We start from the raw sequence: 25,443 nt of genomic DNA on the forward strand, positions 1-25,443 counted from the left end.
TGTTTCTCATGCTCTGAGAGTCTTTAGGTACCTTTTGGCAAACTCCAAGCGGGCTGTCATGTGCTTTTACTGAGGAGTGGCTTCTGTCTGGCCACTCTACTGTTAAGGCCTGATTGGTGGATTGCTGCAGAGATGGTTGTATTTCTGGAAGGTTCTGCCATCTCCACAGAGGAACTCTGGAGCTCTACCAGAGTGACCATCGGGTTTTTGATCACTTCCTTGACCAAGGCCCTTCTCCTCTGATTGCGCAGTTTGGCCAGCTCTAGGAAGAGTCTTGGTGGTTCCAAACATCTTCCATTTAAGAATGATGGAGGCCAGTGTGATTTTGGGGATCTTCAATGCTGTAGACCTTTTTTGGACCCTTCCCCAGATCTGTGCCTCGACACCATCCTGTCTCTGAGCTCTACGGCCAATTCCTTCGACCTCATGGTTTGGTTTTTGTTCTGACATGCACTGTCAACTGTGGGACCAATTGTGTGCCCTTTCCAAATCATGTCCAATCAATTGAATTTACCACAGGTGGACTCTAATCAAGTTGTATAAACATCTCAAGGATGATTAATGGAAACAGGATGCAGCTGAGCTCAATTTTGAGTCTCATAACAAAAGGGAATGAATACTTGTTTTTTTAAATATTGTTTATACATTTGCAAAAAATTCTGAAAACCTATTTTTTAGATTTGTCATTATGGGGTATTGTGTGTAGATTGATGAGGAAAATGGTTTATTTAATCTATTTTAGAACAAGTCTAACGTAACAACAGTTTTGAAAAAGTCAAGGGGTCTGAATACTTTCCGAATCCACTGTATGTTGGAGGACGTCCTCTGGAAGTTGTCATAATTACTGTGTAAGTCTATGGAAGGGGGTGAGAACCACGAGCCTCATAGTTTTGTAATGAAGTCAATGTACCCAGAGGAGGACAGAAACTAGCTTTCCTCTGGCTACACCATGGTGCTACTCTACAGAGTGCTATTGAGACTACAGTGGACCTTCATTGTAAAACAGTGTAATTTAATCAATTATTTGGTGACATGAGAATAAAATCTCCATCTTGTTTTATCTAAAAAGGATAACTTTTTTAATGTTTCACAATTTACTCTTTTTTATGAAATTCAGAGAGAGGGAGTCATATTACTCTCATAGACCAATCACAGAGTGTAATGAGGCGGCAGCGTAGCCTAGTGGTTAGAGCGTTGGACTAGCAACCGAAAGGGTGCAAGATTGAATCCCCGAGCTGACAAGGTACAACATCTGTCGTTCTGCCCCTGAACAAGGCACTGTTCCTAGGCCGTCATTGAAAATAAGAATTTGTTCCTAACTGACTTGCCTAGTTAAATAAATGTAAAATAAATAAATAAAAATAAATGAACACGACGGGAGACAGAGAGCTGGTTTCAAGCGCAGGGTGCAGCAGGTGTTCATTTATAACGAGGAGGCAGGTAGCTGGGTTTCGGGGCAGGCAGAAGGACATACACAGGCAGAGAAAAGGCTGTGTTTCCCGTAATTGAATCCTATGTATGATACTTTTTGCCTGCCTCACTAACGACGCCTTTTGCCATTTCCTGCCTGTGCTTTAGCCTATCGGATTTCCTGTTATCTACCTATTGCTTAATCTCCCGAATGACGTTACTAACGTCCGATAGGCTAAAGTACAGGCAGGAAATAGCAAAAGGCGTCGTTAGTGAGGCAGGCAAAAACTATCATACACGGGAGGATTCAATTACGGAAACCACAGCGCTCCGACTAGAAGTGTATCACAAGACAAACAATACCTCACAATGATGGGGTGCAAAGAACTGAACTAAATAGTGTGTGATAATGACATACAGGTGTGTGAACAGGTGATCAGAATTCAGGTGATTGGGATCTGGAGAGTGGGCTGCATTCAGGGGATCTATGTGTTTGTGAGCTGGAGAGTGAGCTGCGTTCAGGGGATCTATGTGTTTGTGAGCTGGAAAGTAGGCTGCGTTCAGGGGATCTATGTGTTTGTGAGCTGGAAAGTGGGCTGCATTCAGGGGATCTATGTGTTTGTGAGCTGGAAAGTGGGCTGCGTTCAGGGGATCTATGTGTTTGTGAGCTGGAGAGTGAGCTGCGTTCAGGGGATCTATGTGTTTGTGAGCTGGAAAGTGGGCTGCGTTCAGGGGATCTATGTGTTTGTGAGCTGGAAAGTGGGCTGCGTTCAGGGGATCTATGTGTTTGTGAGCTGGAAAGTGGGCTGCATTCAGGGGATCTATGTGTTTATGAGCTGGAAAGTGGGCTGCGTTCAGGGGATCTATGTGTTTGTGAGCTGGAAAGTGGGCTGCGTTCAGGGGATCTATGTGTTTGTGAGCTGGAAAGTGGGCTGCGTTCAGGGGATCTACGCGTTTGAGAGTGTGAGTTGGAAGCAGACGTTACACAGAGAGAGTCAAGGGGTTTATAGCGTCTCACACACAGTCAGACAAATACAGTCTACTACAACATGTTAACTCTCTTACACACATGTAAACACACAGTGCACACTCGTATACACATGCACTCAGGCGTTCTCTCTACTTTCTCTCTCTCTAACAGACATGAGATACCGCAGCAGAATGCAGTAAAGCCTATATGAAAATGCTACTTCCAACGCCATGCTACTCCACATTAAGGCCAACAAGAGTTTACTGTGCAATGGAGTGTATGATTTGAGACAATTGTATTTTATATCAAGGAGAGCAGCTAGGCAAGGAGAACGGATAACATTTCCTTGAAAAGCCAAAGCGTGTGTGTGTGTGTGCGTGCTCACATCCGTTTGTATTTGCGAGTGTGTGTGTGAACTGCACTTTATTAGTATGTGACACATCAAAAAGACCTATAGCAACACATACTGTGTGTGCAGGTTACCCTGTGACCACTGTATGGTCCCTGACAGAGTGGGATGTATGTATGTGTGTGTGTGTGTATTCACCATTGGTGAACGGTCCTCAGGCTTTCAAAGGGGCTGTTTGTGAAGCAGTGTGGCAGAACTAGTGGTTGAAGGGCTGCTCCCTCACAGCGTTGTTTGGCAGAACTAGTGGTTGAAGGGCTGCTCCCTCACAGCGTTGTTTGGCAGAACTAGTGGTTGAAGGGCTGCTCCCTCACAGCGTTGTTTGGCAGAACTAGTGGTTGAAGGGCTGCTCCCTCACAGCGTTGTTTGGCAGAACTAGTGGTTGAAGGGCTGCTCCCTCACAGCGTTGTTTGGCAGAACTAGTGGTTGAAGGGCTGCTCCCTCACAGCGTTGTTTGGCAGAAATAGTGGTTGAAGGGCTGCTCCCTCACAGCGTTGATTGGCAGAACTAATGGTTGAAGGGCTGCTCCCTCACAGCGTTGTTTGGCAGAACTAGTGGTTGAAGGGCTGATCTCTCACAGCGTTGTTTGGCAGAACTAGTGGTTGAAGGGCTGATCTCTCACAGCGTTGTTTGGCAGAACTAGTGGTTGAAGGGCTGATCTCTCACAGCGTTGTGTGCGTGCGTACATGTGTGAATGCTGGATACTACGCAGCTGAGTTCTACAAAACCGCCCAGGCTTCTTCCCAAATAGCACCATATTCCCTACATAGTGCACTACTTTGGAGCAGGGCCCACTACACAGGGAAAGGGTGCCGTTTGGGACGTACAACACACATTTCTAATTGTGAGGATGAATCTCTGAACTGTAACAGAAGAAACCTTCCTATTGTTTTTACTTATAAACAACAGGCCAATGGAGGACAGTGTATCAGAGCGGACAGGTCACAGATATTGAACTGATTAACACTCTCCTTTAAGCTCTGCTAGTCCTTAAATAGCCATTCAGCTACTGAGAGTGGGGGGATGGGGGGACTGAGAGAGGAAAAGAGAGAGAGAGAGAGTGAAGAAGAGAGCGAGAGAGAACAAGAGGTAGGGAGAGCGAGAGAGAGGTTGAATGCTTATAGCAAACAGTGGAGAGAGAGAACACACAGATTGTGTGTTTAAACATGGTCTTGTCGATAACGCTGACGCTAACACTGAGGTGTGGATGTTTGAGAGAGAGGAACAGGGCATGTGTGTGTGCGTGCGTTTGCTTATCCCTGGTGACAATCGATGCTTTACAGCTTAGTACACTTGACAGTTAAGTCTACCACCAGCTCTCACAGTCTCACGTCAAAATTAAACGTTCATCCATGTTTCTCATGTCACGTCACAGTCTCACGTCAAATTTCTAAGTTGTTCCAGACGTTAAATTTAAAAGTGTTTAAGGTTAAGTTTAGGCATTAACTCAGCATGGTTAAGGTAAGGGTTTGGGATAGAATTATTCTCTCGCTGGATTCGAACCTGCAACATTTCGAATCAGTGGCAGATGTTTACACCCATCCACCATCCCCGTCCACAACACCCTAGCAAAACGGAAACCTCCTTGAAGGTAACAGCACTCGGTGTTGCCCTTAGTGGCCGGTTTCCATGTCATCTACTGACATGAGGGAGATGTTCATGGGCTATGCTCGGCCTTGTCTCAGGGTAGTAGGTTGGTGGTTGAAGATATCCCTCTAAGTGGTGTGGAGGCTGTGCTTTGACAAAGTGGGTGGGGTTATATCCTGCCTGGTTGGCCCTGTCCGGGGGTATCATTGGACGAGGCCACTTTGGGTATCGACCCCTTCTGTCTCAGCCTCCAGTATTTATGCTGCAGTAGTTTACTCCTGAGGTGCTGACCTGTTGCACAACCACTGTGATTATTATTATTTGACCCTGCTGGCCATCTATGAACGTTTGAACATCTTGGCCATGTTCTGTCATAATCTCCACCCGGCACAGCCAGAAGAGGAGATCAAAGACTGACCACCCCTCAGAGGCTGATTCCTCTCTAGGTTTCTTCCTAGGTTCTGTCCTTTCTAGGGAGTTTTTCCTAGCCACCGTGCTTCTACATCTGCATTGCTTGCTGTTTGGGGTTTTAGGGTGGGTTTCTGTACAGCACTTTGTGACATCGGCTGATGTGAGAAGGGATTTATAAATACTTTTGATTGATTGATTTGATTGATCTCCTGACGGCCTCAGACATGGATGGACGTCGAATACTGACTTGTATCACGGGTGACTTGCCTGTATATAACAACCACAGTACGACACACTCCTTTTTCTATTCCAAAGACATAAAAAATACACACACACACACACACACACACACACACACACACACACACACACACACACACACACACACACACACACACACACACACACACACACACAGGAAATGCAACCAGACACACACATACAAATGAGAAAACTGGGTGGTTCGACCCCTGAATGCTGATTGGCTGACAGCCACTGCTAAGGGCTGTGTCCAGGCACTCCGTGTTGCGTCGTGCATAAGGATATCCCTTAGCAGTGGTATATTGGCCATATACCCCCCAACCCCCGTGCCTTAATGCTTAAATCTACTGTCCCTCTCCTGCTACACAAACACAACATCCATCACCATGTCAGCCAGCCAGGACACATTATACAGTTATCGAAATGGTCAAAAGCTATTTTGATGAAACATTTCTATTAATTTGCCACAGCTCACTGACATCATACCAGATCTGATCACTAACCCTGGGCTTTTCAAATGGCAGGCAGGGTTAAAGCACACGTGTATGCACACACGCACACATGTGCGCACACACGCATACACCCACAAGGATGCACACACACACAGAGGAGAGTGAGAGGATATGAGGGGAGGGTGGTAAGAGGAGAAAGGAGAAGAAAGAGGGGAGGAGAGGAGGAGAGGGGAGAGGAGAGGAGGAGAGGGCAGAGGAGAGGAAATGAGAGGGGAGGAGGGGAGAGAGGAGGGGAAAGGAGAGAGGAGGAGAGAAGAGAGGAGGAGAGGAGAGGAAATGAGAGGAGAGATGGGAGGAGAGGAGAGAAAAGGAGAGAGGAGGAAATGAGAGAGGAGAGAGGAGAGGAAAGGAGAGAGGAGAAAGGAGAGAAAATGAGAGAGGAGAGGAGAGAGGAGAGGAGAGGAAAGGAGAGAAGAGAGAGGAGAGGAAAGGAGAGAGGAGAAAGGAGAGGAAATGGGAGAGGAGAGGAGAGGAGAGGAGAGGAGAGGAGAGGAGAGGAGAGGAGAGGAGAGGAGAGGAGAGGAGAGGAGAGGAGAGGAGAGGAGAGGAGAGGAGAGGAGAGGAGAGGAGAGGAGAGGAGAGGAGAGGAGAGGAGAGGAGAGGAGAGGAGAGGAGAGGAGAGGAGAGGAGAGGAGAGGAGAGGAGAGGAGAGGAGAGGAGAGGAGAGAGGAGGAGAGTTGTGCCACTGGTTCCTCTGGATGGTCATTAATTGAGTTGCATTATTAAAGAGGAAGGTGAAACTACTTGACCTGCATTAACCTTTGATGAGGGACGAGGAACACACATACCCGCACAGTACACCCACACATATATTACACACGCACACACACACACACACACCCACACTTACATTACACACACACACACACACACACACACACACACACACACACACACACACACACACACACACACACACACACACACACACACACACACACACACACACACACACACACACACACACAGTCTAGTTAGACAGGTGAAACTGCTCGACCCACATTAATCATACAATGAAGGACGAGGAACACTAGTCTTTACTTCAAGAGAACAGGTGATGAGGGAAAGGGAAGGCAGCCAGACTCCCCCATGTGACAGTGAGGTGAGTCCTTCACTCATTGTAAATAAGTGATAGGCCATGAGATAACGTTACTGGACACTGAATGTATAGGGTGAAATACTGGGAGTCAATTTATGACAGCTGAGCGTCCCACCACCATAGATTGAAAAGATACAATGGTCTTATAATGCACAATGATTATTTTTTATTTTATTTAACCTTTATTTAACCAGGCAAGTCAGTTAAGAACAAATTCTTATTTTCAATGACAGCCTAGGAACAGTGGGTTAACTGCCTGTTCAGGGGCAGAACGACAGATTAGTACCTTGTCAGCTCGGGGGTTTGAACTTGCAACCTTCCGGTTACTAGTCCAACGCTCTAACCACTAGGCTACCCTGCCAAGAAAACCTGAATTAACAACAGAAGAAAAATCAATTGAGTCGTTCTCTGGCCTGTGAATGATATCTGAGAAAAGGCAGCTAAGAAAGTAAATGATGTAAACAGAACAGAATAAGGGGGAATCTGAGGGAAATTGAGAGAGAGTCAGTGTGTCAGTCTGTTCTTCCGTCTCTGTTTTTATTGAAACTTAGTTATCATCCAGTAGCACAATAGCTAGAAGAGAGAGAGAGAGAGAGAGAGAGAGAGAGAGAGAGAGAGAGAATTGAATGAACTACATTGAAAAATACAGAAAGACCTGTGGTGTTGATGGTATCCTAAATGAAATGATAAAATATACAGACAACAAATTCCAATTGGCTATCCTTATACTCTTTAACATCATCCTCAGCTCTGGCATTTTCCCAATATTTGGAACCGAGGACTGATCACCCCAATCCACAGAAGTGGAGACAAATCTGACCCCCAATAACAACCATGGGATATGAGTTAACAGCGACCTTGGGAAAATCCTCTGCATTATCATTAATAGCAGACTCATACATTTCCTGAGTGAAAACAATATACTGAGCAAATGTCAAATTGGCTTTTTACCAAATTACCATACGACAGACCACATTTTCACCCTGCACACCCTAATTGACAAACAAACAAACCAAACAAAGGCAAAGTCCTCTCATGCTTATTTTGACTCAATTTGGCATTAGGGTCTGCTATACAAATTGATGTAAAGCAATGTTGGGGGAAAAACACAAGACATTATAAAATTGATGTACATAAACAACAAGTGTGCGGTTAAAATTGGCAACAAACAAACACATTTCTTTCCACATGGCTGTGGGTTGAAACAGGGATGCAGGTTGAGCCCCACCCTCTTCAACATATACAGTGCCTTTGGAAAGTATTCAGACCCCTTGACTTTTTCCACATTTTGTTATGTTACAGCCTTATTCTAAAATTGGTTAAATTTAAAAATCTACACACAATAATCCATAATAAAGTGAAACAGGTTTTTAGAAATGTCTGTTTTTTTTATTTATCAAAACATACCCTTTGCTATGAGACTTGAAATTGAGCTCATGTGCATACTGCTTCCATTGATCATCCTTGAGATGTTTTTTCAAATTGATTGGAGTCCACGTGTGGTAAATTCAATTGATTGGACATGATTTGGCAAGGCATACACCTGTCTATATAAGGTCCCACATTTGACAGTGCATGTCAGAGCAAAAACCAAGCCATGAGGTCGAAGGAATTGTCCGTAGAGCTCCGAAACAGGCTTGTGTCTAGGCACAGATCTGGGGAAAGTTACCAAAACATTTCTGCAGCGCTGAAGGTCCACAAGAAAACAGTGGCCTCCATCTTTGTTAAATGGAAGAAGCTTGGAACCACTAGGATTCTTCCTAGAGCTGGCCACCTGGCAACACTGAGCAATCAGGAGAGAAGGGACTTTCATCAGGGAGGTGACCAAGAACCCGGTGGTCACTCTGACAGAGATTTAAAGTTCCTCTGTGGAGATGGGAGAACCTTCCAGAAGGACAACCATCTCTGCAGCACTCCAACAATCGGGCCTTTATAGTAGAGTGGCCATGACAGCCCGCTTGGAGAAACAAGATTCTCTGGTCTGATGAAACCAAGATGAAACTCTTTGGCCTGAATGCCAACATCTGGAGGAAATCTGGCACCATCCCTACGGTGAAGCATGGTGGTGACAGCATCATGCTGTGGGGGTGTTTTTCCCCGGCAAGGACTGGGAGACTAGTCAAGATCGAGGAAAAGAAAAGCACTGAGAGATTCTTGATGAAAACCTGTTCCAGAGTGCTCAGGACCTCAGACTGGGGCAAGGGTTCACCTTCCAACAGGACAACAACCCTAAGCACACAGCCAAGATAACGAAGAAGTGGCTTCGGAACATGTCTCTGAATGTCCTTGAGTGGCACAGCCAGAGCCCGGACATGAACCCGATCAAACATCTCTGGCGAGATCTGAAAGTAGCTGTGCAGCAACGCTCCCCATCCACGCTGATAGAGCTTGAGAGGATGTGCAGAGAAGAATGGGAAAAACTCCCCAAATACAGATGTGCCAAGCTTGTAGCATCATACCCAATAAGATTTGTGGCTGTTATTGCTGCCAAAGTTGCTTCGACAAAGTACTAAGTAGAGGGTCTGCATAGTTATGTAAATGTGGTATTTAATTCAAAAACAAGTATACATTTGCAAACATTTCTAAAATCCTATGGGGTATTGTGTGTAGATTGAGGCTGTGACCTAACAAAATGTGTAAAAAGTCAAGGGGTCTGTATACTTTCCAAAGGCACTTTATATCAACAAATTGGCAAGGGCACAAGAACAGTTTGCAGCACCCAGCCTCACTCTACTAGAATCTGAAGTCAAATGTCTAGTGTTTGTTGATGATCTGGTGCTTTTGTCCCCAACAATGAGGGCCTATAGCAGCACCTAGATCTTCTGCACAGATAATGTCAGACCTGGGCCTTGAAAGTAAACCTCAGTAAGACAAAAATAATGGTGTTCCAAAAAAGGTCCAGTTGCCAGAACCACAAATACAAATTCCATCTAGACACCGTTGCCCTAGAGCACACAAAAACCTATACATACCTTGGCCTAAACATCAGCGGCACAGATAACTTCCACAAAGCTGTGAACGATCTGAGAGACAAGGCAAGAAGGGCCTTCTATCAAAAGGAACATAACATTTGACATAGCAATTAGGATCTGTCTAAAAATACTTGAAACAGTTATGGAACCCATTGCCCTTTACGGTTGTGAGGTCTGGGGTCCGCTCACCAACCAAGAATTCATAAAATGGAACAAACACAAAATTGAGCCTCTGCAGAATTCTGCAAAACTATCCTCCGTGTACAATGTAAAATACCAAATAATGCATGCAGAGCAGAATTGGGCCGATACTAATTATCAAAATCCAGAAAAGAGACGTTCAATTGTACAAACACCTAAAAGGAAGCGATTCCCAAACCTTCCATAACAAAGCCATCACCTGCAGAGAGATTAACCTGGAGAAGAGTCCCCTAAGCAAGATGGTCCTGGGGCTCTGTTCAGAAACACAAACACACCCCACAGAACCCCAGGACAGCAAAACAATTAGACCCAACCAAATCATGATAAATCAAAAGATAATTACTGGAAATAATGAACAAAAACAAAAGATCAAACTGGAATGCTATTTGGCCCTAAATAGAGAGTACACAGTGGCAGAATACCTGACCACTGTGACTGACCCAAACCTAAGGAAAGCTTTGACTATGTACAGACTCAGTGAGCATAGCCTTGCTATTGAAAGAGGCCGCCGTAGGCAGACCTGGCTCTCAAGAGAAGACAGGCTATGTGTCCACTGCCCACAAAATGAGGTGGAAACTGAGTTGCACTTCCTAACCTCCTGCCAAATGTATGACCACATTAGAGACAAATTTCCTCAGATTACACAGACCAACAAAGAATTCCAAAACAAATCTAATTTAGATAAACTCCCTTGTCTACAGGGTGAAATATCACAGTGTGCCATCACAGCAGCAAGATTTGTGGTCTGTTGCCACGAGAAAAGGACAACCAGTGAAGAACAAACACCACTGTAAATACAACCCATATTTGTTATTTTTTATTTTCCCTTTGGTACTTTAACTATTTGCACATCGTTACAACACTGTATATATAAATAATATGACATTTGAAATGTCTCCATTCTTTTGGAACTTTTGTGAGTGTAATGTCAACTGTTCATTTTTATTATTTATTTCACTTTTTTTCTTATCGACTTCACTTGCTTTGGCAATGTTAACATATGTTTCCCATGCCAATAAAGCCCTTTGAAATTAATTGAATTGAATTAAGAGGGAGAGAGAGAGAAAGAGAGGGAGGGAGAAAGAGATGGAGAGAGGGAGAAAGAGAGGGAGAAAGAGATGGAGAAAGAGATGGAGAAAGAGATGGAGAGAGGGAGAAAGAGATGGAGAGAGAGAGGGAGAAAGAGATGGAGAGAGGGAGAAAGAGAGGGAGAAAGAGATGGAGAAAGAGATGGAGAGAGGGAGAAAGAGAGGGAGAAAGAGATGGAGAGAGGGAGAAAGAGATGGAGAGAGAGAGGGAGAGAGAGTAAAGGAGATGGAGAGAGAGAGAGGGGAGGTAGGAAGGGAGAGAGAGAGGGGGAAAATCTACTTATTTCAGGCTGAACACACACACACACACACCAAGCCTTCTAAACAGAGCTAATGCTGAGTCTCTTTCATTCAGTGTGACAGAGTAGGAACAGTGGACCGATAGGTTCATCGCTGAAGATTTACCTCAAACCAAAACACAGCTAAACAATGTTTACCACAGGGTCACACACACACACAAACACACACACATATACACACACCCTGTGAGTTGTTCTGTCATTGTGGCTTAATGAAGTGGAAAGCTGGGATCATAAAACTCCTCTTTATGAGCATTCCATATCAACTCTACACCACAGCCATGAGGCTGGTTAACACCTCATTTAACTGGTTTACAGGCAGTGTGTGGTGTGTGTGTGTGTGTGTGTGTGTGTGTGTGTGTGTGTGTGTGTGTGTGTGTGTGTGTGTGTGTGTGTGTGTGTGTGTGTGTGTGTGTGTGTGTGTGTGTGTGTGTGTGTGTGTGTGTGTGTGTGTGAAAGGTAGAAGTTAGTAGAACTGATATTTCAGGGCGGGTCACCCATGTTACACGTCAGTATTCGACGTTCATCCATGTCTGAGGATATCAGGAGATGACGTGGAAACCGGCCACTAAACTTAACCCTAACCTTCAAAATTCTGACTTGATGTCTAAACTTAACCTTAAACCCTTTGAAATTTGACGTTTGGAACAACTTCTAAATTTGAAACATGGGATAAACGATTCATTCTGACGTGAGACTGTGAGAGCTTGTTGGATATTTGACATTCAGTACTGTACATGGCCTCCAGATTGCAGGCCTGTCTAAGACTAAAGCACAGCAATTGGCTGTTTCAGCAGTTATAGCCTAGCTGTTTGGAGAAGAAGGTGCTTTCTGTATCCTTAAAGAAAAGACTCCATTTTGAATGATATGTTGTATTTGTTTGTCTCTGAGCGATGTTCTTTCAATTTCCAGGGTTATTTCATGTTTTCATTTTTTTTAGCTATTGAAAGAGATGGAGAGATGGAGAAAGAAGCAGGCAGAAATTCATCCGGTCTGACAATTTTTGCATGAACATGAAATGAGCACAGGAATCGATAGAACATCACTCATAGATGCACAAATACGACGTAACATTCAAAATGGTTGAATCTTTTCTTCAAGTGTCCACGCATACAAAGTCCTTTGAAATGCTTGAATCCTTCTTGAAAGTGATGTGATTTTCAGATTCTAATAAAGTATTATAAAATGTGTGTGTGTGTGTGTGTGTGTGTGTGTGTGCGTGTGTGTGTGTGCGCGTTTGTGTGTGTGTGCGTGTGCGTGTGCGTGTGCGTGTGCGTGTGCGTGTGCGTGTGCGTGTGTGTGTGTGTGTTATTGACCTTCCTGAGTCTGAATAGCATCCTCTCCCATAAAATGTCAAACAGACTGTCAGTTCCCATCTCTGTGTCTGCCAGACTAACTGTATTATCTTCCACACAGGGGACGACCTCAGCATGTTTTTCAAGGTCAGACTCACGCACATACACATGCATGAATACACAAACGTGCACACACGCAGGCACGCACGCACTCACGCTCTCTCTCTCTCTCTCTCTCTCTCTCTCTCACACACACACACACACACACACACACACACACACACACACACACACACACACACATACACACACACACACACACACACACACACACACACACACACACACACATCTTATCCACACGGACCCACATAATCTCAGTCAACAGCCCTTTCAACCTTTCCTCCTTTTAACATCCTACCTCTTTCAATTCCCCACCTCCTCTACCTCTTTCCCCCCTCCATCCCTCCCTTATCTAGGCAACCTTCAGATACACCCCTCCCTTCAAAGTCCATTTTTCTTCAACCCTCCATCTCACAGTCCTTCATGGTTCTTACTGTTTTCTCCCATTGAGGTTTTCACAGCTCCTGGGGACAGAGGAGACCACCACAATGGAACGAGAGGATTTCACCATTTTTCTATACCTCTCTCTCTCTCTCTCCCTCCTATTCTCTCTCTCTCCCTCCCTCCTATTCTCTCTCTCTCTCTCCCTCCTATTCTCTCTCTGTCTGCATATCCCTTCTCACACAGCCTAATTCCCTGTGGTGGTTTATGTGGAGGTCTCTGCAGACCCCCTGTGGTGGTTTATGTGGAGGTCTTTGCAGACTCCCTGTGGTGGTTTATGTGGAGGTCTTTGCAGACTCCCTGTGGTGGTTTATGTGGAGGTCTTTGCAGACTCCCTGTGGTGGTTTATGTGTGAGGTCTCTGCAGACTCCCTGTGGTGGTTTATGTGAGGTCTCTGCAGGTTGGCTTGAACCATCCCCTCTACTGACTTCCTAAGAACACTCTGTCCTCCCTCCTTTCTCTCCTCCGTCCTCTCTCTCTCTCCTCCATCCTTTCTTCTTCTCCCTCTGTCCTTTCCCCTCTCTCCACCCTCCTTTCCCCTCTCTTCTCCCTCCTTTTCCCTCTTTCCTCCCTCTGTCCTTTCCACTCTCTCCTCCCTCCTGACTCTCTCCTCCCTCTGACCTTTCCCCTCTCTCCTCCCTAATTTCTCTCTCCTCCCTCCTCCCTCTCTCCTCCCTCCTTTCTCCTCCCTTAGTCATTTCTCTCTCTCCTCCCTCCTTTCTCTCTCCTCCCTCTGTTCTCTCTCCTCCCTCTTTCAATTCTTTCTCTTCTTCTTTTTTTTTCTCTCTCTCCTCCCTCCTTTCTCTCTCCTCCCTCTGTTCTCTCTCATCCCTCTCTCAATTCTCTCTTTTCTTCTTTTTTTCTCTCTTATCCTCACTCCTTTCTCTCTCCTACTTCCCTCCTTCCTCCGTCTGTCCTTCCCACTTCTCCTCCCTCCTTTCTCTCTCCTCCCTCCTTTTTCTCTCCTCCCTCCTTTCTCTCTCCTCCCTCCTTTCTCTCTCCTCCCTCCTTTCTCTCTCCTCCCTCCTTTCTCTTTCCTCCCTCCTTTCTCTCTCTCCTCCCTCCTTTCTCTCTCCTCCCTCCTTTCTCTCTCTCCTCCCTCCTTTCTCTCTCTCCTCCCTCCTTTCTCTTGATCCTCCCTCATTTTTCTCCCCCTCCGCCGCATGCTTGTGTTAAACCATCTCTCTCTCTCTCCATTTCTCCCCTTGGGTGGGTAAATAAATCGTCACCTCCCTGCTGTGCCCTGAGACCAGAGAGAGACATCAGTATTCTCTGTCTGCCAATGCAGAGGCTAAGCATTTCACATCCTTTACTCTGTTCTTTCCTATTTCCATTCCTCATCATTCATTCCCTGGATCAAAATCCAGAAAGAGCCGTTAAATTCTATAACCACTTAAAAGGAAGCAATTCCCAAACCTTCCACAACAAAGCCATCACCTACAGAGAGATGAACCTGGAGAAGAGTCCCCTAAGAAAGCTGGTCCTGGGGCTCTGTTCACAAACACAAACACACCCTACAGAACCCCAGGACAGCAGCACAATTAGACCCAACCAAATCATGAGAAAACAAAAAGATAATTACTTGACACATTGGAAAGAATTAACAAAAAAACAGAGCAAACTAGAATGCTATTTGGCCCTACACAAAGAGTACACAGCGGCAGAATACCTGACCACTGTGACTGACCCAAAATTAAGGAAAGCTTTGACTATGTACAGACTCATTGAGCATAGCCTTGCTATTGAGAAAGGCCGCCGTAGGCAGACATGGCTCTCAAGAGAAGACAGGCTATGTGCTCACTGCCCACAAAATGAGGTGGAAACTGAGCTGCACTTCCTAACCTCCTGCCCAATGTATGACCATATTAGAGAGATACATTTCCCTCAGATTACACAGATCCACAAAGAATTCGAAAACAAATACAATTTTGATAAACTCCCATATCTACTGGGTGAAATTCCACATTGTGCAATCACAGCAGCAAGATTTGTGACCTGTTGCCATGAGAAAAGATCAACCAGTGAAGAACACACACCATTGTAAATACAACCCATATTTATGCTTATTTAATTTATATTGTGTCCTTTACCATTTGTACATTGTTAAAACACTGTATATATAAATAATATGACATTTGTAATGTCTTATTGTTTTGAAACTTCTGTATGTGTAATGTTTACTGTTAATTTTTATTGGTTTTCACTTTATATATTCACTTTATATATTATCTACCTCACTTGCTTTGGCAATGTTAACACATGTTTCCCATGCCTATAAAGCCCTTGAATTGAATTGAATTGAGAGACAGAGAGAGACAGAGAGAGACAGAGAGAGACAGAGAGAGACAGAGAGAGACAGAGAGAGACAGAGAGAGACAGAGAGAGACAGAGAGAGAGACAGAGAGAGAGAGAGAGAGAGAGACAGAGAGAGACATAGAGAGAGAGAGACAGAGAGAGAGAGAGAGAGAGAGACATGGAGAGACAGGGAGAGAGAGAGAGAGACGGAGAGAGACAGAGAGAGACAGAGAGAGAGACAGAGCGAGAGAGAGAGAGAGAGAAACAGAGAGAGAGAGAGAGATAGAGAGAGAGAGAAACAGAGAGAAACAGAGAGAGAGAGAGAGAGAGAGAGAAACAGAGAGAGAGAGAAATAGAGAGAGAGAGAGAGAAACAGACAGAGAGAGAGAGAAAGATAAACAGAGAGAGAGAGAGAGAAACAGAGAGAGAGAGAGGGCAAGAGAAGGAGAAAAGGAGGCATGGATAAGAACAGAGGGAAATGCATACTCACACCATGTCCAATGAGAGAGTCAAATAATAGGGAGATACTGCCAGTCCACTAATTGTGAGTATACAGTGTTTTTGTTGTAGTGGAAATTCCAACCAGAAGAAGAGAGACTGTAGATTCTTCAAACAGCAAAAATGGAGCGATCAACAATCACTCAAATAGTGCAGAGTTAAAAGCCCAATGAACAGAGTTGGCTTTCAGCTTTTATAGAAAGTACAACCTCTTTTGTCTACGTAGCAGTTTAGCAGATGTGTAGAAACAGGGACGGAACATTGTGTGTAAATGTGATTTAGATAGCTGAAGTTGCCACCATTGTCTGTTCCTTCCTGCAAGTTTCCACACAGCTAAATTCCAGTAGATTGTGAATGCATGACGTCACATACTGCGGTCGCACCCAAACGGCTCTTATCTGTATGCCCAGACTTATGACTAAGTCACACAAGATACGCCTGTATCAGCAAAAAACACTAACATATAACAATGGACAATTCCCTAAGTAAATACAGCATGGCATGTCTAAATGAATTTCCCACTACAGTGTGTGTGTGTGAGTGTATGTGTTTGTGGGTGTGTGTTTGTGTGTGACGGTTCAATGTTTACCAGATGGAGGTCTGGATCTGAGAGGAGAGCAGAGTTGGTCTTGACTTCCTTCTAATGGACATTTCTATCAAAAGGGAAATGTCTGGCAAAACAATGACTTGATATCAGAACAGGAAAAAAGGTTGCAGATTGTTGGGGATCTTGCATCAACATGTTTGTCTTCCTGTTAGGGGCATTGCAAAGCCGATTTCCAATTAGGTACAACTCTCCTGTTTAGGACCCACAGTCAGACTGACCATATGGTTGTAGGGCTGGCCAGCTTCAGTAATTGGTGTGTATTTTGGTGGTGAATGTAACATTTCTCCAGCCAGACTAACCCCTTGGAAACACACAGGGAAAACTCTGATACACAAGACTTGATAGAAAGAGGAGATGAAAACTGACCAGATAGAGAAGGAGAGGAAGGGGAAGAGGGGAGAGAGAGAGAGAGAGTAATGGAGATTGAGAAAGAGAGCGAGGGACAATGATGTGTGACGTAACAGTGCTTCTGGCAGCGAGGGGGAAAAAACCTGATTGCCACTGTCATAACATATTATGATCACTTACGTCAGGTTACGACAGCTGACCTTAACAAGGTCAGGTTAGGTCATTAGCAGCCACCATTCCAGCCATGGTTAGTATCGCTTCAGCCCCAAATCACCATATGTTTTAACACAGTAAGCTGATATTGTTGCTTTATCACACAAGACAAAACTTAATGGAAGCACTGTATTATCACTAGGTTGTTACTAGACTATTACCATGTTTTAAATCAGGACTGAGCAGAATCTGCAGGAGCAGAATATCATTACGGATTATTTGCAATGATACAAATACAATAAAGCTTGTAATTTTAGCCTAAATAATATACCCATCATAATGAGCTGACCCAAAGGAGCACACGGCGTAACACAGCACAACAACATAACAGACAGACAGCAACAACCAAACAGACATACAGCATACAGCATAGGTGTCTGGTTAGACTGTAAACTCTCCTTCCAGACCCATATCAAACATCTCCAATCCAAAGTTAAATCTAGAATTGGCTTCCTATTTCGCAACAAAGCATCCTTCACTCATGCTGCCAAACATACCCTTGTAAAACTGACCATCCTACCAATCCTCGACTTTGGCGATGTCATTTACAAAATAGCCTCCAATACCCTACTCAACAAATTGGATGCAGTCTATCACAGTGCAATCCGTTTTATCACCAAAGCCCCATATACTACCCACCATTGCGACCTGTACGCCCTCGCTTCATACTCGTCGCCAAACCCACTGGCTCCATGTCATCTACAAGACCCTGCTAGGTAAAGTCCCCCCTTATCTCAGCTCGCTGGTCACCATAGCATCTCCCACCTGTAGCACACGCTCCAGCAGGTATATCTCTCTAGTCACCCCCAAAACCAATTCTTTCTTTGGCCGCCTCTCCTTCCAGTTCTCTGCTGCCAATGACTGGAACGAACTACAAAAATCTCTGAAACTGGAAACACTTATCTCCCTCACTAGCTTTAAGCACCAACTGTCAGAGCAGCTCACAGATTACTGCACCTGTACATAGACCACCTATAATTTTGCCCAAAACAACTACCTCTTTCCCAACTGTATTTAATTTTAATTTATTTATTTATTTTGCTCCTTTGCACCACCTTATTTTTATTTCTACTTTGCACATTCTTCCATTGCAAAACGAACATTCCAGTATTTTACTTGCTATATTGTATTTACTTTGCCATCATGGCCTTTTTTGCCTTTACCTCCCTTCTCACCTCATTTGCTCACATTGTATATAGACTTGTTTATACTGCATTATTGACTGTATGTTTGTTTTTACTCCATGTGTAACTCTGTGTCGTTTTATCTGTCGAACTGCTTTGCTTTATCTTGGCCAGGTCGCAATTGTAAATGAGAACTTGTTCTCAACTTGCCTACCTGGTTAAATAAAGGTAAAATAAATAAATAAAAAATAACACAGCACAACAACATAACAGACAGACAGACAGACATACAGCATAACACAGCACAACAACATAACAGATAGACAGCAACAACCAAACAGACAGACAGACAGACAGACAGCATAACACAGCACAACAACATAACAGACAGACAGACAGACAGACAGACATACATACAGCATAACACAGCACAACAACATAACAGACAGACAGACAGACATACAGCATAACACAGCACAACAACATAACAGACATACAGACAGACAGACAGCATAACACAGCACAACAACATAACAGACAGACAGACAGACATACAGCATAACACAGCACAACAACATAACAGACAGACAGACAGACAGACATACAGCATAACACAGCACAACAACATAACAGACAGACAGCAACAACCCAAACAGACAGACAGCTACAACAACCAAATAGACAGACAGAAAGACAGACATACAGCATAACACAGCACAACAACATAACAGACAGACAGCTACAACAACCAAATAGACAGACAGCTACAACAACCAAACAGACAGACAGCTACAACAACCAAATAGACAGACAGAAAGACAGACATACAGCATAACACAGCACAACAACATAACAGACAGACAGCTACAACAACCAAATAGACAGACAGCTACAACAACCAAACAGACAGACAGCTACAACAACCAAATAGACAGACAGAAAGACAGACATACAGCATAACACAGCACAACAACATAACAGACAGACAGCTACAACAACCAAACAGACAGACAGCTACAACAACCAAACAGACAGACAGCACAACAACCAAACAGACAGACAGCGAGAGACAGCTACAAACAACATAACAGACAGACAGCGAGAGACAGCTACAACAACATAACAGACAGACAGCGAGAGACAGCTACAACAACATAACAGACAGACAGCGAGAGACAGCTACAACAACATAACAGACAGACAGCGAGAGACAGCTACAACAACCAAACAGACAGACAGCGATAGACAGCTACTAACAACATAACAGACAGACAGCTAGAGACAGCTACAACAACATACAGACAGACAGCTAGAGACAGCTACAACAACATAACAGACAGACAGCTAGAGACAGCTACAACAACATAAACAGACAGACAGCTAGAGACAGCTACAACAACATAACAGACAGACAGCGTAGACACGACAACAACATAACGACAGACAGCGAGAGACAGCTACAACAACCAAACAGACAGACAGCGATAGACAGCTACACTAAACATAACAGACAGACAGCTAGAGACAGCTACAACAACATAACAGACAGACAGCTAGAGACAGCTACACCAACATAACAGACAGACCGCTAGAGACAGCTACAACAACATAACAGACAGACAGCTAGAGACAGCTACAACACCATAACAGACAGACAGCTAGAGACAGCTACAACAACATAACAGACAGACAGGAGAGACAGCTACAACAACATAACCAGACAGACAGCTAGAGACAGCTACAACAACATAACAGAAGAGAGCTAGAGACAGCTACAACAACATAACAGACAGCAGCTAGAGACAGCTACAACAACATAACAGACAGACAGCTAGAGACAAGCTACAACAACATAACAGACAGACAGTGAGAGACAGCACAAACACCCAAACAGGACACGCACAACAACCAAGCAGACAGACAGCGAGAGACAGCACAACAACCAAGCAGACAGACAGCGAGAGACAGCACAACAACCAACAGCAGACAGCGAGAGACAGCTACAATAACATAACAGACAGACAGCGAGAGACGCTACAACAACATAAACAGACAGACAGCGAGAGACAGCTACAACAACATTAACAGACAGACAGCGATAGACAGCTACAACAACCAAACAGACAGACCAGTCGATAGACAGCTACAACAACATAACAGACAGACAGCTAGAGACAGCTACAACAACATAACGACAGACAGCTAGAGACAGCTCAACAACATAACAGACAGACAGCTAGAGACAGCGGACAACAACATAACAGGACAGACAGCGAGAGACAGCTACAAACAACCAAACAGACAGACAGCGATAGACAGCTACAACAACCATAACAGACAGACAGCTAGAGACAGCTACAACAACATAACAGACAGACAGCTAGAGACAGCTTACAACAACATAACAGACAGACAGCGATAGACAGCGACAACAACATAACAGACAGACAGCGAGAGACAGCTACAACAACCAAACAGACAGACAGCGATAGACAGCTACAACCAAATAACAGACAGACAGCCTAAGACAGCTACAACAACATAACAGACAGACAGCTAGAGACAGCTACAACAACATAACAGACAGACAGCTAGAGACAGCTACAACAACATAACAGACAGACAGCTAGAGACAGCTACAACAACATACAGACAGACAGCATAGAGACAGCTTACAACAACATAACAGACAGACAGCTAGAGACAGCTACAACAACATAACAGACCAGACAGCTAGAGACAGCTACAACAACATAACAGACAGACAGCTAGAGACAGCTACAACAACATAACAGACAGACAGCTAGAGACAGCTACAACAACATAACAGACAGACAGCTAGAGACAGCTACAACAACATAACAGACAGACAGCTAGAGACAGCTACAACAACATAACAGACAGACAGCTAGAGACAGCTACAACAACATAACAGACAGACAGCTAGAGACAGCTACAACAACATAACAGACAGACAGCTAGAGACAGCTACAACAACATAACAACAGACAGGCAGAGACCAGCTACAACAACATAACAGACAGACAAGGTTAGAGACAGCTACAACAACAAACAGACAGACAGCTAGAGACAGCTACAACCATCGATAACAGACAGACAGCTAGAGACAGCGTACAACACATAATCAGACAGACAGCTAGAGACAGCCTACAACAACATAACAGAACAGCTAGAGACGAGCTACAACAACATAACAGACAGACAGGCTAGAAGACAGCTACAACAACCAAACAGACAGACAGCTAGAGACAGCTACAACAACATAACAGACAGACAGCTAGAGACAGCTACAACAACATAACAGACAGACAGCTAGAGACAGCTACAACAACATAACAGACAGACAGCTAGAGACAGCTACAACAACATAACAGACAGACAGCTAGAGACAGCTACAACCAACATAACAGGACCAGACAGGCTAGAGGACAGCATTACAACAACATAAACAGACCAGACAGCTAGAGACAGCTACAACAAATACAGAAGCGGTCGACGACAGCTACAAACAACATAACAGCAGCAAGCTAGAGACAGATTACAATCAACATAACAGAGACAGCTAGGACCGCTACAACAGCACATAACATACAGACAAGCGGGAGAGACAGCTACAAAACCAAACCGACAGACAGCTAGAGGACAGTACAAACAACATAACAGACCGACAGCTAGGACAGCTACAATAACAAACAGACAGACACTAGAGACAGCAGCTTACAAACAACATAACAGACGACAGCTAGAGGACGAGACTACAACAAATAACAGACAGACAGCTAGAGACCAAGCTACAACAACCTAACCGACAGGACAGCTGAGAGACAGCTACAACAACATAACCAGGACGACAGCTAGCAGACAGCGACAACAACATAACAGACAGCAGCTAGAGACAGCTACAACAACATAACAGACAGACAGCTAGAGACAGACTACAACAAACATAAACAGACAGACAGCTAGAGACAGCTACAACAACATAACAGACCGACAGCTAGAGACAAGCTACAACAACCAAACAGACAGACAGCTAGAGACAGCTACAACAACATAACAGACAGACAGCTAGAGACAGCTACAACAACATAACAGACAGACAGCTAGAGACAGCTACAACAACATAACAGACAGACAGCTAGAGACAGCTACAACAACATAACAGACAGACAGCTAGAGACAGCTACAACAACATAACAGACAGACAGCTAGAGACAGCTACAACAACATAACAGACAGACAGCGAGAGACAGCTACAACAACATAACAGACAGACAGCGAGAGACAGCTACAACAACATAACAGACAGACAGCTAGAGACAGCTACAACAACATAACAGAGGAAATCCTACAAGCACTATTTTATAGGCTGTAAATCATATTCATAAAGTTCTGGATGAAATGTGGCCGTGTTACAGCCACGGGACATATGTGTTTACACTCAGCATCGTGACATACAGTACACGTACATCATTCGATACATCATCACGACAGCCTGGGAAATCAGCTATGAAATGCTGCTGGCAGTATAGCATAACATTCATGACAGAGGGTTGAGCTGTGCTGTCTGTAAACTCAACTCTACCAATTCCCCATACAGTAGGCTACCAATTACTTCTCTGGTTGGATACAACTACAATTACAGCTACCAATCACTTCTCTGGTTGGATACAACTACAATTACAGCTACCAATCACTTATATGGTGGATACAACTACAATTACAGCTACCAATCACTTCTCTGGTTGGATACAACTACAATTACAGCTACCAATCACTTATATGGTTGGATACAACTACAATTACAGCTACCAATCACTTATATGGTTGGATACAACTACAATTACAGCTACCAATCACTTCTCTGGTTGGATACAACTACAATTATTGCTTCCAATCACTTCTCTGGTTGGATACAACTACAATTACAGCTACCAATCACTTCTCTGGTTGGATACAACTACAATTATTGCTTCCGATCACTTCTCTGGTTGGATACAACTACAATTACAGCTACCAATCACTTCTCTGGTTGGACACAACTACAATTATTGCTTCCAATTACTTCTCTGGTTGGATACAACTACAGCTTCAGCTGCCAATCACTTCTCTGGGTGGATACAACTACAATTACAGCAACCAATCACTTATATGGTTGGATACAACTACAATTACAGCTGCCAATCACTTCTCTGGTTAGATACAACTACAATTACAGCTACCAATTACTTCTCTGGTTGGATACAACTACAATTACAGCTGCCAATCACTTCTCTGGTTGGATGCAACTACAATTACAGCTACCAATCACGTCTCTGGTTGGTTACAACTACAATTACAGCTGCCAATCACTTCTCTGGTTGGATACAACTACAACTACAGCTTCAGCTACCAATTCACTGCAGACAATCATCCAATATAACCCACAGGTCTCACACACACTCGCTCACATTCATCCACAGGTTAACACACACACTCACTCACATTCATCCATAGGTAAACAATCACACTCGTTCACATTCATCCACAGGTAAGCACACACACTCACTCACATTCATCCACAGGTAAACAATCACACTCCTCTTTCCCTCTCTGATCTGTTCTCTCTCTCCTAACCCTGGTGAGAGAGTGTCAGACTGGTCAGGGTAGAGAGCCGCATAATGACACACACACAGTCATCTATTGACCTCAGTATGTTTATGAGTTGGTATGTTTATGTCTGTGTGTATGAGTATGTGCAAATATCTGATTGCATCTGTGTGTGCGTGTGTTTGTGTGTGTGTGTGTCATGTTTACACCTTTGTGTATTATGAGTGCGTGTGTGTGTGTGTGTTTGGCTCATGGTTACTGTCAGTAGAAGTTAACTCACCCAGGACTGAAGCGTGGTCCCTGTTCCCTCCTCATCGGTGCCTGTGTGTGTGCGTGATGTGTGTGTGATGTTTGTGCGTGTGATGTGTGTGTGTGTGTGTTCCCCGACACTGTGTCCCTCTCTTGTCTCTGTCCATATGTTTGAGAAGCTCTACACGTGCCAGTCTTCCTCTCCTCCAAACCTCTGGTCTTCAGATCCCTTTTTCTCTCTCTCTCTTCGTCAGCGTCCCTCGTTCTCAGCCTCTAGCATCAGCAGCTGTGCCAAACAAGCCACTCATCCCTCCTTCCTTCACTCTCTTCTATGTCTCTCTTCCAGTTTTTTTGCAAAAACACACAGACGGAGGAGGGGCGGGGTGTGGGATCTCCTCCCAAGAGACGGTGCTCCTCAGTGGGGGTGTGTGCTCACCGTCTCCCCTGGAATGGGTCTGGTTCTCTGTCTGTGTGTGAGAGAGAAAGGGAGCTCTGTTGCTGTAGCTGTTGACTCTGCCTCTTTTACAGGGTGCGTCTCTCTCAGTGTCAGCGTCTCACTCGCTCTCGCTCTCTCCCTACTCTTTCTCTCTCCCTTCTCTTTCTCTTGCTCTCTCCCTTCTCTAGCTCTCTCCCTGCTCTTTCTCTCTCTCTCGCTCTATTTCTTTTTCTTTCTTTCTCTCTCTCTCACTCTCTCTTTGCCTCTGTCTCCCCAGTCTCTTCTCTCTCATGCTCTCTCCGCCTCTTTCTCACTGTCTCTCTCTTTTGCTCTCTCCCCACTCTCTCTTCATCGCACTCTCTCAATATCTCTCCCCGCTCTCTCTGTCTCTCTCTCTCTCTGTCTCTCTCTCTCTCTCTCTCTCTCTCTCTCTACTCTCTCTCTCTCTCTCTCTCTCTCTCTCGCCACTCTCTGTCTAACTGTCTCTGCCTATCGCTGCTTTTGGGCTCAGGGCTAAGGGATCTTCTTGCAAGAGTCAGAACAAATTCATAACATTGTAATACATAAATGTCAACCAATCACATGTTTGAGGGAGTGAGAGAGAGAGACAGAGACAGAGAGAGAGAGAGACAGAGATACAGAGAGACAGATAGAGACAAAGAGAAAGAGAGAGACAGACACATAGAGATAGAGAGAGAGAGAGAGACATAGAGAGAGAGAGACAGAGACATAGAGAGAGAGAGACAGAGACAGAGAGAGAGAGAGACAGAGACAGAGAGACAGATAGAGACAGAGAGAAAGAGAGAGACAGACACATAGAGATAGAGATAGACAGAGACAGAGACAGAGACGGAGACAGAGAGGGAGGGAGACAGGGAGGGAGACAGGGAGACAGGGAGGGAGACAGGGAGGGAGACAGGGAGGGAGACAGGGAGGGAGGCAGGGAGGGAGGGAGACAGGGAGACAGGGAGACAGGGAGGGAGGGAGG

The 25,443-nt window shown here is 44.5% G+C and overlaps 1 protein-coding gene across 1 annotated transcript in view; it reads right to left on the reverse strand.

Moving 5' to 3' along the window:
- lingo3b (leucine rich repeat and Ig domain containing 3b) overlaps positions 1-24,654 on the reverse strand; it is a 92,145-nt gene extending 67,491 nt beyond the window's left edge. Inside the window, exon 1 of the mRNA XM_020467239.2 lies at positions 24,051-24,654. The gene's annotated coding sequence lies outside the window, so the exon portion shown is untranslated. The remainder of the gene's footprint in view (positions 1-24,050) is intronic.
- Between the last annotated feature and the right edge of the window lie 789 nt (positions 24,655-25,443).

Source organism: Oncorhynchus kisutch, linkage group LG30 (genome assembly GCF_002021735.2).
Source record: "Oncorhynchus kisutch isolate 150728-3 linkage group LG30, Okis_V2, whole genome shotgun sequence".
Taxonomy (NCBI): domain Eukaryota; kingdom Metazoa; phylum Chordata; class Actinopteri; order Salmoniformes; family Salmonidae; genus Oncorhynchus; species Oncorhynchus kisutch.